Source organism: Triticum aestivum, chromosome 7A (genome assembly GCF_018294505.1).
Source record: "Triticum aestivum cultivar Chinese Spring chromosome 7A, IWGSC CS RefSeq v2.1, whole genome shotgun sequence".
Lineage (NCBI taxonomy): Eukaryota > Viridiplantae > Streptophyta > Magnoliopsida > Poales > Poaceae > Triticum > Triticum aestivum.
In genome coordinates, this window is record NC_057812.1 from 18,984,454 (window position 1) to 19,002,176 (window position 17,723).

A 17,723-nucleotide genomic window follows, 5' to 3' on the forward strand; every position below is an offset into this window, starting at 1 on the left:
AGATAAATTCAAATTGGGCTGAATTGTTCGGCCGAAAGGCCCATATGTCGGGCCCAGGCGAGACGGCCGAAATTCGCCCGAAAATTGTTTTTTTCGGCCGAAAATCAAAACGCAGGCACCAAATCCTCTGGCCCGCAACACTCCAGCAAGAAGCCCCAAGAGAGTGTGTCAAAACCTTTAGAGATGTCGATTTTCATCAGCACCGCTTGTTTCTTCTTCTGGTGCAGAGCCCTCGCAGCATTTCTAACGAATTTAAAGTTCTCATGAATGCACCTTTTGCAAACAAAAGCACTTTGAGCCTGGGAGATGAGAGAAGGCAATAGTGTTGCAAGCCTGATGGCCAACGCCTTAGCAAATTTTTTGGCAACCCCATGAATCAGATTAATTGGTCTGAAATCAGACAGCTGCAAGGGGTCTTCTTTCTTTGGCAGGAGGGTAAGAATGGAGGAGTTGAGATCACGAAAGGAGTAGAAACGCCCATCATGTAGCATTGCCATGACAGCCATGAAATCCTTGGCGATAATCTCCCAGCAGGTCTTGAAAAACAGCCCAGAAAACCCATCCGGCCCAGGCGCGCGGTCAGACGGCATGTCAAAGATTACTTTCTTAATCTCCTCTTCCGTGAACGGCACCTCCAACCCCTGGGCCAAATCCGGCGACAGCCGGTGCAAGCCCAAAGCGTCCAGACGGAGAGAGCAGCCCGACGGTGACGAGGAACCCATCAGATTACATCAGAACTCCCGAGCCAGGTTCAGCTTATCCTCCATATTAGTGGCAGTACGGTTACCATCTTTCAGGTAAGGAATATAATGCCGTCGACGCCTGCCATTAGCCTTCATATGAAAATATTTAGTATTGGCATCCCCCTCCTTCAGGTCCCTGACTCTAGCCCGCTGGCGCAGCCTAACCCTCTCGAGAGAAGCCAAGGCAAGACACTTCCCTTTTAAGAACGATTTCAGTCTTCTTTCCTCCTCCGAGAGAGATCTTGACTCTTGTGCCGTGTCAAGACGCAGGATTACCTCATTAGCAATCTGAAACTGCACTTCCAACGTGCTATGCTTCTTCTGACCCCAGCTTCGAAGGGCTTTAGCCGTGCGATTTAACTTAAAAGAGAGAATTTTCATCGGATCTGTGCTAGCCACCTCCACATCCCAAGCTCGTTTCACCGTGTCCAGGAAACCAGGCAGTTTGCACCAAAAATTTTCGAATCGAAACCGGTGCGCACACAGACAGGCGGCCGCACACGACAACAACAGAGGGCAATGGTCAGAAATGTTGGAACTCAGCGCCATGAGATCGCTGATGGGATAGACCTCTTCCCACTCGTTGTTAAAGAGCACCCTGTCAAGCCTAGCCATGACTGATCTCTGTTGATCATTGCACCAAGTAAACTTTCTGCCCACCAGTGGTATGTCATGCAAACCTAGACAGTTTATGGTATGCCTGAACTTACTGACCATCCTTCGATCAGCCCTCCCCGAGTTGCGCTCTCCCTCGCCTCTGACGAGGTTGAAATCCCCATTGATGATCCAAGAGAGTTGCACCTGCTGCCTAATGAGCTCGATCTCCTGCAAAAACTTGACCTTGTCATCCACTGCCTGGGGCCCATACACGGAGGTCACCATCCAAGCCTTGCCATCCGCCAAAGACAGAACATTGGCCGTAATTGAGTACTCGCCTCTGTGAACAACCATGACACGCAGAACGTCAGGCTTCCAAGCCATCAAAATACCCCCGCGGGTGCCCACCACCAGCAGAGCCTCAAAACCACCGAACCCTGGCCCAAGGGTATTACAAACCACCGACGCATCAACACTGTCAAGCTTAGATTCTTGCAGACAAACTAGAGCAGCATTACAGGATTGCATAAAAAGTCTAATAGACGAAAGCCTCGTGGGGTTATTCAACCCCCTCACATTCCAGCTCAACACACCCAGAGACATGATCAAGGTGTGAGAGATCCCGCGAGCGACCACTACTGGGTGCTAAGCCCCACACGGTTCCACACACTCCGGCAACGAGAAGGTAGCGAACCCTCGTGTGCAGGCTCATCGAATTCTGCCCCATCAGGATCAAAGAGAGTAGCTACAGCCCTGATGTGGTGCGGTGCCAGTTGCTTGTCAAAAAGCTTCAGATACGCGTCCAGGGCCTCCTGCGACAGTTGTTCTTCAGCTTGAATTATACCCATGCGGCGAAGCAGCACTGTCTGAGCGTGCTGCACCGGACCGATACGCTTGCCACCGTTAAGTTTATTGATCCTGGCGCTCCTCCGGGGAGTGAAGTTGGGGGGCAGAGCTTTTTTACGCCTCGCCGGAGCTGAGGCCGCCGGTCTTGGGCCAAAAATGGACGGGGCCGGGGAGAAGAGAAGCCCTTCCAGCAGAGTGTCAGCAGCCGATTTGGGTCCGACCATCACACCCAAATCCGGTTCCGGCGGTGGCACAGTCGCAGCTGAAGGCAGCAACTGATGAGGCTCCAGTGGAACGGCGAACGGAGTGCACACCGTGCTGGAGTTGCTTCCCAAAGGACTGACATGCCTGTTGGTGGTCTGAATGCGCGGCAAGCCATCTCCCAATGATGGCCTATCGGAATCCAAGTCCAGTCCCTGCGCGCCACCACCTTCCTCCTTGTCCGAACTGGCCAGCGCGTCTTGCAGCCCGACAGACGCCCTCCCGATTATGTCCTCCGCGGCCTTCTCCGGGCTAAACGGATGGCGGCGAGGCGGCGAGGCGTATAATTTCAACGCCGATAGAAGATCCGGAGTGCGGCCCCATGCCGCAGAGCCGACGGTCGTAGAGCAGACCGATCGAGGAGAGCGCGGCAAGCTAGGGGAGCGAGACAGCAGGGTACGCCAGAACAGCCCGCGTCCCACCAGCGGGGTAGCGCACCCGGCCGCAGAGCCCACCAACGTAGAGGCCGCCGAAGCAAGGGACCCCGGCGTGTCGACGAGCGCCGCAGAGCCCGCAGCCGTAGTGGCCGCAGAGCTGGCAGCGCAGCTCACGGCCGTCCCCGAAGAGGCCGGAGGCGTCCCACGCTCCCCGGACGATGCAAGCCTTGGCAACCGGTCGACCGACACAGGCGGAGACGACACATCCCGGCGACCCGGCTCCGAGCCACCTGCCAGCAGATGTGGGTGCGGAATGCCCCCTGCCGGCGCGAGCAAGCCGTTCACCCGACGCCCGCCCCAATCACCTGCGATGCCGAGACCACCAGGGCCGCCAAAGGGATGACCACCAGAACGAGGAGTATCTCCCCTGCCCGTACCATCAATCCTGCCCCTTATGCAGTCTCGCGAGTAATCGTGCCTCCTTGTAAGATCTTCGTCTTCCTCTGGCTCGAAATTGGGGTTGAATTGCAGATATGGCACCGTCCTATCCACCACAGGTGGTGAATCAAGGCGAGCCTCTCTATTGGGGGCGCTGGAGAAGGGGGCGCCACCGGCCAATTTGGATCGACCGTGTTCGGGAGCCCCACAGGCTCCGGGACCTCAAAGTCGTAGATATTCGGGATGCCGGAAGGATTCCTCATCCAAGCAGTGACATTAAGCTGCCACCTATCCTCTTGGGGGAGAATCTCGACCAACTGGCCTTGAAGGCTGTTCATGAGCTGGCCAATCACACCTTCCTCCCACGCGCTCGCCGGGAGGCCCTCGATGCAATCTTGCAGAAGAAGTCAAGCTTGCCGCTCGAAGCTTGCGCACTCCGATGCCAGCGCTGGAAGGCGATAGGCGCGCCTGCACACCGGATCTGGCCTCTGCACTGGAAGACCCTTTCGCAATCCTCCGTGGATGCAAAATGCAGGAAGAAATCGGCCGGATGGGTGACCTCCACCCGCACGCGACTGCGCTCAACCCCACTGATCCGGCCCAGCATCTGGACCAGAGCCTCCGGCGAGACCGCCGGCCTCCTCCCCTGCACCAAAGCAAATAGGGCCCTGTTGCGGAAGTCCGCTTCCAGCGCCTCCATGCCGGGTGTGCGGGAGAAGATGCCACCCCCTCTCCGGCCACAGATCCGGATCCCCGTGGGTGTACAACTCGTCGGGGAAGCGGTGGCCAGCCAGAGGTGGGTAGTGCGCCATGCTCAAGGGAGGGGGTGGAGCGTGCGAGGCGGAGCTGTCTAGCGAGGGCCGGCGAGCAGCGGTCGCAGCAGGCGCCTGGGACGGCGGAGCAACGCTACGCTGGGCGCGGAGTGGGGAGCAGTTGCGAGCAATGTGGCCCGATGTCCAGCAAAGATGGCATCGAATCTCGCCGGCGCACTTATCCTTCACGTGCCCAGACTCCAGGCATTTAACACAGCAACCCCGCAGCCACCGGGGAATCCTAGGCTTGGAGACAGGCGGATGACTGAAGGCGAGCGCATCCGCATAACGGCGCTGGCGTCGGCGATTGCGCACTTCAATCCAACCGTCGTTGTCGGGTTCCAGATCCACCGAAGCTGGGCTCGAACGGCCCGGAAGCGGCGCATCAACCGACGAGACAGGGGCCGGCACGTGGCGGCCGGGGACGCTATGTGGCCGGCGGGCATCGGAACGATGACCCGACGGGTGGGGCTGGGGATGGGTTACGCGGCGGCCGCGGAGAGATCCGGCGGGCGCGGCAGGGGGAGCGTGGGAGCAAGACGACCGTTGGGGAGCCATCCTACACGCTCAAGTCGTCGTTGATTCCCCTAGCCACCACGATAGTCGGCTGATTTTCAGTTCAGCTTAGGTCGTTTTTTAGCCAATATAGTGTTGCCACCTGTCTTGATTTGTTTCAGTACCGTCCAGAAATAATGGACTGATATTTCAGCTCCCCACGTGCTACAAATTTAGCCAAGCCAACCCCGTAGGAAAAAACGCTCAACAACCCAGCGCCACCCACCTACCCTGCGGGCCTTGCTCGGGACAGAACCAACACAAACACATATCCTCTAAGGAAGTGTTCAGATAGAGAAAGAGAGAGGGGAAAAGGAGTACAAAAGGATGGCATGGCAGATTGTTAGTCGCACTTGTACTTTTGCCGTCAACGCATGTAGTATATCACCCACGATCCCACGTATAGCCAGGAGGTCGTTATTCATTTGGGGTGTGTTTGGTTGCTTGCATCGTTTTTAGGCACTTTGAATACTTGTTCCACTAGAATCTGGTTGAGCATATGCACGGAAAAGGCGGGCCAATCACTCTAGCGGCGCCGTTGCGTAGGTGGATGGTAGTGCCATTTGTGGTCGACAACAGAAATGGTGTATGGTTGCAAAGTAGGGATGTTAGCAAACTGACATCAGACCATGTGCTTATACAGAGTGCAGAAAAGTTAGATAGATATCTCCAACTGAAAATTGGAATCACAAAGTTAATATCATCAGTGCATAGGTACACAGGCATATTTGCAAACTTGCATGTAGAAGATAGAGCAGTCATGTAGAAAGCATATATGATTACATGAATGAGATTCAGTTTGCCAAACTTGCTCACACACACGTCCATTACAAAGCGGAGTGGGTATAGATACAGTGGTAATCACTGCAAAACGGTGGAGGCAGCAAACAGAGAGTACCCAGTAGAGATCTTATCATGGTGCCATGAGTATCTTAACAGTGCTCTGCCCCACTTCACGAGAATAGGATTTGTGATTACCACTGTATCTTAACAGTGATCTTAATAGGCTCTGTCAGGACAACTCCACCGCGCGATCTCAAACAAACGTCCACTTTGACCGGATTTTGTCCGTTTGGGTAAGCGATGGGTTTGCCCATGTCCGCATTTGTCCGTTGGGTCGTGGGTGCGCCCAACGCGCGGCCGCATCCCAAATCATGTCCGGGGTGGACGTGATTAAAAAAACAAAAAACTTAAATAAAATGCCTAAAAAAGTAAATAAACGCACTTAAAAAAACATAAAACATATATAGAGGTCACGGCCATAAAACGGTCCAGTTCCATAATCCACTTAAACGGCCAGTTTCATAATTAACATAAAAACAAAATAATAAAAAACGCCGCCCGCGCGCTCCTGCCGCGCCCGTCGATGTCATGGCCGTCACCGTCTTCACTGGCCGCCGGTGTCGTCGTCGTCGCTGACGAGATCAACGTAGTCCGGCGGCGTCCACAGGTGGGCCGGCGGTCCGTGGTACACGGGGGCGGCGGGCTGGAAGGTGGCCGGTGCCTGCACCACCTCCTCCCGAGGCGAGGCGTCCCGCTCAGGCGACCGCGGCGGCGTGGGGCACCAGTTCACGCCCCCCACGGCGGCCACCATCTGCTCAGCAGTGCACGACAAGTTCCACCCCTGGCCCACCAGGCCAGGGTGGAACCCGGCCACTGTTGGAAATATGCCCTAGAGGCAATAATAAAAGGATTATTATTATATTTCCTTGTTCATGATGATTGTCTTTTACTCATGCTATAATTGTGTTATCCGAAAATCGTAATACATGTGTGAATACATAGACACCAACATGTCCCTAGTAAGCCTCTAGTTGACTAGCTCGTTGATCAACAGATAGTCATGGTTTCCTGACTATGGACATTGGATGTCATTGATAATGAGATCACATCATTAGGAGAATGATGTGATGGACAAGACCCAATCCTAAGCATAGCACAAGATCGTATAGTTCGTTTGCTAGAGCTTTTCCAATGTCAAGTATCTTTTCCTTAGACCATGAGATCGTGTAACTCCCGGATGCCGTAGGAGTGCTTTGGGTGTACCAAACGTCACAACGTAACTGGGTGACTATAAAGGTATACTACGGGTATCTCTGAAAGTGTCCGTTGGGTTGACACGGATCGAGACTGGGATTTGTCACTCCGTATGACGGAGAGGTATCTCTGGGCCCACTCGGTAATGCATCATCAGAATGAGCTCAAAGTGACCAAGTGTTTGGTCACGGGATCATGCATTACGGTACTAGTAAAGTGACTTGCCGGTAACGAGATTGAACGAGGTATTGGGATACCGGGGATCGAATCTCGGGCAAGTAACATACCGATTGACAAAGGGAATTGCATACGGGGTTGCTTGAATCCTCGACATCGTGGTTCATCTGATGAGATCATCGAGGAGCATGTGGGAGCCAACATGGGTATCCAGATCCCACTGTTGGTTATTGGCCGGAGAGCCGTCTCGGTCATGTCTACGTGTCTCCCGAACCCGTAGGGTCTACACACTTAAGGTTCGGTGACGATAGGGTTGTAGAGATATGAGTATGCAGTAACCCGAAAGTTGTTCGGAGTCCCGGATGAGATCCCGGACGTCACGAGGAGTTCCAGAATGGTCTGGAGGTAAAGAATTATATATGGGAAGTCGGGTTTCGGCCATCAGGAAAGTTTCAGGGGTCACCGGTATTGTACCGGGACCACCAGAAGGGTCCCGGGGGTCCATCGGGTGGGGCCACCTATCCCGGAGGGCCCCATGGGCTGAAGTGGGAGGGGAACCAGCCCCTAGTGGGCTGGTGCGCCCCCCTTGGGCCCCCCCTGCGCCTAGGGTTGGGAACCCTAGGGGAGGGGGCGCCTCCACTTGCCTTGGGGGGCACTCCACCCCCTTGGCCGCCGCCCCCCTGGGGACCCTATATATAGAGGGGGGGAGGGAGGGCAGCCGCACCCATGCCCCTGGCGCCTCCCTCTCCCACTCCAACACCTCCTCCTCCTCCGTTGAGCTTGGCGAAGCGCTGCCGGAGTACTGCCTCTCCGCCACCACCACGCCGTCGTGCTGCTGCTGGAGCCATCTTCCTCAACCTCTCCCTCCTCCTTGCTGGATCAAGGCGCGAGAGACGTTATCCGCTCCGTACGTGTGTTGAACGTGGAGGTGCCGTCCGTTCGGCGCTAGGATCTCCGGTGATTTGGATCACGACGAGTACGACTCCTTCAACCCCGTTCTCTTGAACGCTTCCGCTCGTGATCTACAAAGGTATGTAGATGCACTCAAATCACTCGTTGCTAGATGAACTCATAGATAGATCTTGGTGAAACCGTTGGAAAATTTTTATTTTCTGCAACGTTCCCCAACAGTGGCATCATGAGCTAGGTCTATGCGTAGTTCTCTTTGCACGAGTAGAACACAATTTGTTGTGGGCGTAGATGTTGTCAACTTTCTTGCCGCTACTAGTCTTATTTTGTTTCAGCGGTACTGTGGGATGAAGCGGCCCGGACCGACCTTACACGTACGCTTACGTGAGACAGGTTCCACCGACTGACATGCACTAGTTGCATAAGGTGGCTAGCGGGTGTCTGTCTCTCCCACTTTAGTTGGAGTGGATTCGATGAAAAGGGTCCTTATGAAGGGTAAATAGAAGTTGACAAATCACGTTGTGGCTTTTACATAGGTAAGAAAACGTTCTTGCTAGAACCCTATTGCAGCCACGTAAAACTTGCAACAACAATTAGAGGACGTCTAACTTGTTTTTGCAGCAAGTGTTCTGTGATATGATATGGCCAAAGTTGTGATGAATGATGTGATATATATGTGATGTATGAGATCATGTTCTCGTAATAGGAATCATGACTTGCATGTCGATGAGTATGACAACCGGCAGAAGCCATAGGAGTTGTCTTTATTTTTTTGTATGACCTACGTGTCATTGAGAAACGCCATGTAAATTACTTTACTTTATTGATAAACGTGTTAGCCATAGTAGTAGAAGTAATAGTTGGCGAGCAACTTCATGGAGACACGATGATGGAGATCATGATGATGGAGATCATGGTGTCATGCCGGTGACAAGATGATCATGGAGCCCCAAGATGGAGATCAAAAGAGCTATATGATATTGGTCATAACATGTCACTATTATTTGATTGCATGTGATGTTTATCATGTTTTTGCATCTTGTTTACTTAGAACGACGGTAGTAAATAAGATGACCCCTCATAATAATTTCAAGAAAGTGTTCCCCCTAACTGTGCGCCGTTGCGACAGTTCGTTGTTTCGAAGCACCACGTGATGATCGGGTGTGATAGATTCCAACGTTCACATACAACGGGTGTAAGACAGATTTACACATGCAAACACTTAGGTTAACTTGACGAGCCTAGCATGTACAGACATGGCCTCGGAACACAAGAGACCGAAAGGTCGAATATGAGTCGTATGAAAGATACGATCAACATGGAGATGTTCACCGATGATGACTAGTCCGTCTCACGTGATGATCGGACACGGCCTAGTCGAGTCGGATCATGTTTTATTTAGATGACTAGAGGGATGTCTAATCTGAGTGGGAGTTCATTAAATAATTTGATTAGATGAACTTAATTATCATGAACTTAGTCTAAAAATCTTTGCATAAATGTCTTGTAGATCAAATGGCCAACGCTCATGTCAACATTAACTTCAACGCGTTCCTAGAGAAAACCAAGCTGAAAGATGATGGCAGCAACTATACGGACTGGGTCCGGAACCTGAGGATCATCCTCATAGCTGCCAGGAAACAATATATCCTAGAAGCACCGCTAGGTGAAGCTCCCATCCCAGAGAACCAAGACGTTATGAACGCTTGGCAGCAACGTGCTGATGATTACTCCCTCGTTCAGTGTGGCATGCTTTATAGCTTAGAACCAGGGCTCCAAAAGCGTTTTGAGCAACACGGAGCATATGAAATGTTCGAGGAGCTGAAAATGGTTTTCCAAGCTCATGCCCGGGTTGAGAGATATGAAGTCTCCGACAAGTTCTACAGTTGTAAGATGGAGGAAAATAGTTCTGTCAGTGAGCACATACTCAAGATATCTGGGTTGCACAACCGCTTGTCCCAGCTGGACATTAACCTCCCAGACGAGGCGGTCATTGACAGAATCCTTCAGTCGCTCCCACCTAGTTACAAGAGCTTTGTGATGAACTACAATATGCAGGGGATGGAAAAGACCATTCCTGAAGTATTTTCAATGCTAAAATCAGCGGAGGTAGAAATCAAAAAGGAACATTAAGTGTTGATGGTCAATAAAACCACCAAGTTCAAGAAAGGCAAGGGTAAGAAGAACTTCAAGAAGGACGACAAGGATGTTGCCGTGCCCGGTAAGCCAGTTGCTGGGAAGAAGTCAAATAATGGACCCAAGCCTGAGACTGAGTGCTTTTATTGCAAAGAGAAGGGCCACTGGAAGCGAAACTGCCCCAAATACTTAGCGGACAAGAAGGCCGGCAACACTAAAGGTATATGTGATATACATGTAATTGATGTATACCTTACCAGTGCTCGTAGTAGCTCCTGGGTATTTGATACCGGTGCCGTTGCTCATATTTGTAACGCAAAGCAGGAGCTGCGGAATAAGCGGAGACTGACGAAGGACGAGGTGACGATGCGCGTCGGGAATGGTTCCAAGGTCGATGTGATCGCCGTCGGCACGCTACCTCTACATTTACCTACGGGATTAGTTTTAAACATCAATAATTGTTATTTAGTGCCAAATTTGAGCATGAACATTGTATCCGGATCTCGTTTAATACGAGATGGCTACTCATTTAAATCCGAGAATAATGGTTGTTCTATTTATATGAGAGATATGTTTTATGTTCTAGCTCCGATGGTCAATGGTTTATTCTTAATGAATCTTGAATGTGATGTTACACATATTCATAGTGTGAATACCAAAAGATGTAAAGTTGATAACGATAGTCCCACATACTTGTGGCACTGCCGCCTTGGTCACATTGGTGTCAAGCGCATGAAAAAGCTCCATGCTGATGGACTTTTAGAGTCTCTCGATTATGAATCATTTGACACATGCGAACCATCCCTCATGGGCAAAATGACCAAGACTCCGTTCTCCGGAACAATGGAGCGAGTAACCAACTTATTGGAAATCATACATACTGATGTTTGCGGTCCAATGAGCATTGAGGCTCGTGGAGGATATCGTTATGTTCTCACTCTTACTGATGACTTGAGTAGATATGGGTATGTCTACTTGATGAAACACAAGTCTGAGACCTTTGAAAAGTTCAAGGAATTTCAGAATGAGGTAGAGAATCAACGTGACCGAAAAATAAAGTTCTTACGATCAGATCGTGGAGGAGAATATTTAAGTCACGAATTTGACACACACTTAAGGAAATGTGGAATCATTTCACAACTCACGCCGCCTGGAACACCTCAACATAACGGTGTGTCCGAACGTCGTAATCGCACTCTATTGGATATGGTGCGATCTATGATGTACCTTACTGATTTACCGCTATCATTTTGGGGATACGCTCTAGAGACAGCTACATTCACTTTAAATAGGGCACCGTCTAAATCCGTTGAGACGACACCGTATGAATTATGGTTTGGGAAGAAACCTAAGCTGTCGTTTCTAAAAGTTTGGGAATGCGATGCTTATGTCAAGAAACTTCAAGCTGAAAAGCTCGAACCCAAGTCGGAAAAATGCGTCTTCATAGGATACCCTAAGGAAACCATTGGGTATACCTTCTACCTTAGATCCGAAGGCAAGATCTTTGTTGCTAAGAACGGATCCTTTCTGGAAAAAGAGTTTCTCTCGAAAGGAGTAAGTGGGAGGAAATTAGAACTCGATGAAGTACTACCTCTTGAACCGGAAAGTAGTGCAGCTCAGAAAAATGTTCTTGTGGTGCCTACATCCACTGGAGAGGAAATTAATGATGATGATCAAGGTACTTCTAATCAAGTTACTACTGAACTTCGTAGGTCCACAAGGACACGTTCCACACTAGAGTGGTATGGCAACCCTGTCCTGTAAATCATGTTGTTAGACAACGGTGAACCTTCGAACTATGAAGAAGCGATGGCGGGCCCAGATTCTAACAAATGGTTTGAAGCCATGCAATCCGAGATAGGATCCATGTATGAAAACAAAGTATGGACTTTGACAGACTTGCCCGATGATCGGCGAGTGATAGAAAACAAATGGATCTTTAAGAAGAAGACGGACGCGGATGGTAATGTTACCATCTATAAAGCTCGACTTGTCGCTAAGGGTTATCGGCAAGTTCAAGGGGTTGACTACGATGAGACTTTCTCTCCCGTAGCGAAGCTGAAGTCCGTCCGAATCATGTTAGCAATTGCTGCATACTATGATTATGAGATAAGGCAAATGGACGTCAAAACGGCATTCCTTAATGGTTATCTTAAGGAAGAACTGTATATGATGCAGCCAGAAGGTTTTGTCGACCCTAAGAATGCTAACAAGGTATGCAAGCTCCAGCGATCCATTTATGGGCTGGTGCAAGCATCTTGGAGTTGGAACATTCGCTTTGATGAGACGATCAAAGCGTTTGGGTTTATGCAGACTTGTGGAGAAGCCTGCGTTTACAAGAAAGTGAGTGGGAGCTCTATAGCATTTCTCATATTATATGTAGATGACATACTTTTGATGGGAAATGATATAGAACTTTTGGACAGCATTAAGGCCTACTTGAATAAGAGTTTTTTAATGAAGGACCTTGGAGAAGCTGCTTATATATTAGGCATCAAGATCTATAGAGATAGATCAAGACGCCTCATAGGTCTTTCACAAAGCACATACCTTGATAAGATATTGAAGAAGTTCAATATGGATCAGTCTAAGAAGGGGTTCTTGCCTGTGTTGCAAGGTGTGAAATTGAGCTCAACTCAATGTCCGACCACGACAAAAGATATAGAAGAGATGAGTGTCATCCCCTATGCCTCAGCCATAGGGTCTATTATGTATGCCATGCTGTGTACCAGACCTGATGTAAACCTTGCCGTAAGTTTGGTAGGAAGGTACCAAAGTAATCCCGGCAAGGAACACTGGACAGCGATCAAGAATATCCTGAAGTACCTGAAAAGGACTAAGGACATGTTTCTCGTTTATGGAGGTGACGAAGAGCTTGTCGTAAAGGGTTACGTTGACGCTAGCTTCGGCACAGATCTGGATGACTCTAAGTCACAAACCGGATACATGTATATGTTGAATGGTGGAGCAGTAAGCTGGTGCAGCTGCAAGCAGAGCGTCGTGGCGGGATCTACATGTGAAGCGGAGTACATGGCAGCCTCGGAGGCAGCACATGAAGCAATTTGGGTGAAGGAGTTCATCACCGACCTAGGAGTCATACCCAATGCGTCGGGGCCGATCAAACTCTTCTGTGACAACACTGGAGCTATTGCACTTGCCAAGGAGCCCAGGTTTCACAAGAAGACCAGGAACATCAAGCGTCGCTTCAACTCCATTCGTGAAAATGTTCAAGATGAAGACATAGAAATTTGCAAAGTGCATACGGATCTAAATGTCGCATATCCATTGACTAAACCTCGCGAGCAAAACATGATCAACACCAGAACTCTATGGGGATTCGATTCATCACAATGTAACTAGATTATTGACTCTAGTGCAAGTGGGAGACTGTTGGAAATATGCCCTAGAGGCAATAATAAAAGGATTATTATTATATCTCCTTGTTCATGATAATTGTCTTTTATTCATGCTATAATTGTGTTATCCGGAAATCGTAATATATGTGTGAATACATAGACACCAACATGTCCCTAGTAAGCCTCTAGTTGACTAGCTCGTTGATCAACAGATAGTCATGGTTTCCTGAATATGGACATTAATTGGATGTCATTGATAACGAGATCACATCATTAGGAGAATGATGTGATGGACAAGACCCAATCCTAAGCATAGCACAAGATCGTATAGTTCGTTTGCTAGAGCTTTTCCAATGTCAAGTATATTTTCCTTAGACCATGAGATCGTGTAACTCCCGGATACCGTAGGAGTGCTTTGGGTGTACCAAACGTCACAACGTAACTGGGTGACTATAAAGGTATACTACGGGTATCTCTGAAAGTGTCTGTTGGGTTGACACGGATCGAGACTGGGATTTGTCACTCCGTATGACGGAGAGGTATCTCTGGGCCCACTCGGTAATGCATCATCAGAATGAGCTCAAAGTGACCAAGTGTTTGGTCATGGGATCATGCATTACGGTATGAGTAAAGTGACTTGTCGGTAACGAGATTGAACGAGGTATTGGGATACCGGGGATCGAATCTCGGGCAAGTATCATACCGATTGACAAAGGGAATTGCATACGGGGTTGCTTGAATCCTCGACATCGTGGTTCATCTGATGAAATCATCGAGGAGCATGTGGGAGCCAACATGGGTATCCAGATCCCGCTGTTGGTTATTGGCCGGAGAGCCGTCTCGGTCATGTCTACGTGTCTCCCGAACCCGTAGGGTCTACACACTTAAGGTTCGGTGACGCTAGGTTTGTAGAGATATGAGTATGCGGTAATCCGAAAGTTGTTCGGAGTCCCGGATGAGATCCCGGGCGTCATGAGGAGTTCCGGAATGGTCCGGAGGTAAAGAATTATATATGGGAAGTCGCGTTTCGGCCATCGGGAAAGTTTCATGGGTCACCGGTATTGTACCGGGACCACCAGAAGGGTCTCGGGGGTCCACCGGGTGAGGCCACCTATCCCGGAGGGCCCCATGGGCTGAAGTGGGAGGGGAACCAGCCCCTAGTGGGCTGGTGCGCCCCCCCCTTGGGCCCCCCTGCGCCTAGGGTTGGGAACCCTAGGGGAGGGGGCGCCTCCACTTGCCTTGGGGGGCACTCCACCCCCTTGGCCGCCGCCCCCCCTGGGGACCCTATATATATAGAGGGGGGGGGAGGGCAGCCGCACCCATGCCCCTGGCGCCTCCCTCTCCCACTCCAACACCTCCTCCTCCGTAGAGCTTGGCGAAGCGCTGCCGGAGTACTGCCTCTTCACCACCACCACGCCGTCGTGCTGCTGCTGGAGCCATCTTCCTCAACCTCTCCCTCCTCCTTGCTGGATCAAGGCGCGGGAGACGTCATCTGCTCCGTACGTGTGTTGAACGCGGAGGTGCCGTCCGTTCGGTGCTACGATCTCCGGTGATTTGGATCACGACGAGTACGACTCCTTCAACCCCGTTTTCTTGAACGCTTCCGCTCGTGATCTACAAAGGTATGTAGATGCACTCAGATCACTCGTTGCTAGATGAACTCATAGATAGATCTTGGTGAAACTGTAGGAAAATTTTTATTTTCTGCAACCTTCCCCAACAGCCACTGGCGGCTCCTCCACCACCTCCTCCTTCGGCACCATCTCCAACTCAGGGATGGCGACCTCGCCGGCGGCGGAGCAGGCCATCGTCTCCTCGAGGCCCTCCCATTGACGCTCATCGTTCGTGTGCATGGAGTCCTCCATGACACGCGCCATTATACGGGCCTCCTCCTCCGCTGTCATGCGAGGAGGTGGTGGTGGCGATGAGATGGCAAAGGCGATGGCATGGGCGTGAGGCCGCGCACCCGCCTACGCCCGCGTTCCTGGGGAGCAGCCGCTCGGCGCTCTGGACGTGGCCGCCTGGCCGCCGCGGTCTCGTCGACGTGCCAGCGGATGGACGCCCGCCGCGTGTCGTGCTCGTCCTGGAACCAAGTGTCCCACAGGTCCGAGTCGGGGGTGTACCTGGGGTCATAGTAGAGGTCGTCCAGGAGGAGGCGGCGGCGCTCGATCTCCTGGCGGCGCGCACGGCCGCTCACGAGACCGGCGGGATCGGCACGCGGTCGGCGGACAAATGCCAGTTGTTGGGGAGGTGGGCATCGCTCCAGGGGAGCGGCGTCCGCGTTGATGTAGTGCCGGCCGCGCTCGCCGGCCGCCGTGGGCGCGACGGAGAACGCGGGCGGCACAAGGGCCCGACGCATTGGCGATGCGGGCTCCTCCTTCACGGAGCCGCGGCGGCTTTCCGACAAGGAGCCATCCTCGCGGTCGTGCTTGCCTTTGTGGCCGTTGTTCCATAGCCCCATGGCTGCGGGCGGCCGGCCAGCGTGCTCGAGGCTAGGGTTTGGGGGTCTGGGGTTGTCGGGTTTCGAGGAGGCCGCGGGGTGGAGTGCGGCAGTGTGGACGATGACCGGTCCACGGGTCCCATTTAAGGACCGCGACTGTTCGCCTGGGCGGATGACAGGCGGGGCCGCCTGCGCGTGCGCATTGATGTGGGCGCGTGGGAGGTAGGTGGCCGCCTGCCACGCGGCCCCGGCGCGGACGAGTTGCGCGCCCGTTTGGTGTCCGCCGCGACCCAAACCCGACGCAAGTTTGCGCTCGAAATGGGTCAGAGCAGACACAAAACGGATAAGATGGGTCCATGCCGTCACATGCTGGGCCGCCTCGTTTGTCTGTTTTACCACAAACCGCCTCTAGATTTTGTTTTTTTTATAATTCCATACGTGTTTTCGGTTTTTTAAATAGTTTTTTTCGGATGTTTTTGACGTTTTGGTTTTCCCCCGGACTTCCTAGCTTTTCGATATTATTTTTTTGAAAAAACAAATTTTGCGCGAAAAAAAATATGTTTTCTTTTTTCTTTCCTTTCACGAAAGTCACGGTTTTTCTTCCGCGAGAGGCACGGTTGTGCTTTAGCGAGAGTCACGGCCGTGCCTTTTGGAAACGGAAAAAAAATGCGTTTTTTGTTTTTTTTTCTTTCGTGAAAGTCACGGTTTTGCTTTCACGAGAGGCATGGTTGTGCTTTCGCGAGAGTCACGGCCGTGCCTCTCTGAAAGGGAAAAACAAAACACATTTTTTGTTTTTTTTTCGCGAGAGTCACGTTTTTGTTTCCGCGAGAGGCATGGTTGTGCTTTCGTGAGAGTCACGGCCGTGCCTCTCGGAAAGGGAAAAAATACACGTTTTCTGTCTTTTTCTTTCGCGAGAGTCACGGTTTTGCTTGCGCGAGAGGCACGGTTGTGCTTTCGCGAGAGGCACGGTTGTGCTTTCGCGAGAGTCACGGCCGTGCCTCTCGGAAACGGAAAAAAATGCGTTTTCTATTTTTTTCCTTTCATGAGAGTCACGGTTTTGCTTCCACGAGAGGTACGGTTGTGATTTCGCAAGAGACACGGGTGTACCTTTTTCGAAAAGGGAAAAAAATACCGTGCTCCCGGTTCAGTTTTTTCGCCTGTTTTTTTTGTGAAAAAAAAGTTCGTCAAAACCTATCAACATGGGATCTTGTTTTGAAGATCTCGACGCGAGGAATCCAATGGTGAAAACAGTTCGCGATTTGGATGCATGGTTTAAGAGATAAAAACATTTTGAATAAACGAATTTACGAAAAAAGGGAAAACTCTCAGGTTGCGACAAGTGGCGCGCTGCGCGCCACTTGTCACGATGTGGAAAAGTAGAGTGTTCTTTGCAACGAGTACTAGTGATTTCGACCAATATGGCAGCCTGAAGCGAGGTCGTGCTCCCCGTCCATGAAATGAAAATGGGTTGCAGACTCGGGTTGAGGAGTCAGAAAGGCAAAAAAATTGATCCAGTTTTTAGAATGTGAAATTGCTCTTCTCCCCTTTCAAATTTCTCTATAGCTACGTAGCCACTCTATAGTAGAGCTAGTGTTCGTTACATTGTACGGCGACCTCCACTGCTTCTGCGACTATCTCAATGTTGCCGCTACCTTTCGTCCTCCGAAACACGTGAACTACACCTATCCATACGTGCCTTATATTTTTTCAAAATGATGTATTTTCAAATGCCACCCCTTCATACTTCCCGATTGATTGCATTCATGCAACCAATTGTTTTTCTTTTCACTGCTCTCTCGATTGGGATCCTTGACTCCATATGTGTTCGCTCGGCTGCTAGTACTATCCTGATAACGTGAAGGCTAAAAAACACCACAAAAAGTAGTGTGTCTTTTATAGACTGGTGAAAGTTGGTGAGCACATTATCTATCTCACTCATTTTCAGAATTTATATCGTACTTGAGCCTTAATTGCCCTTTCTCGAAATAGGGCTGGCTACACATGAGCTCTGCCACCACATCTTTGTCTCACCCAGGCCT

The 17,723-nt window shown here is 50.9% G+C and overlaps 1 pseudogene; it reads right to left on the reverse strand.

Moving 5' to 3' along the window:
- Positions 1-17,723, reverse strand: part of LOC123152835 (disease resistance protein RPM1-like) — a 71,091-nt pseudogene that overhangs the window by 42,705 nt on the left and 10,663 nt on the right.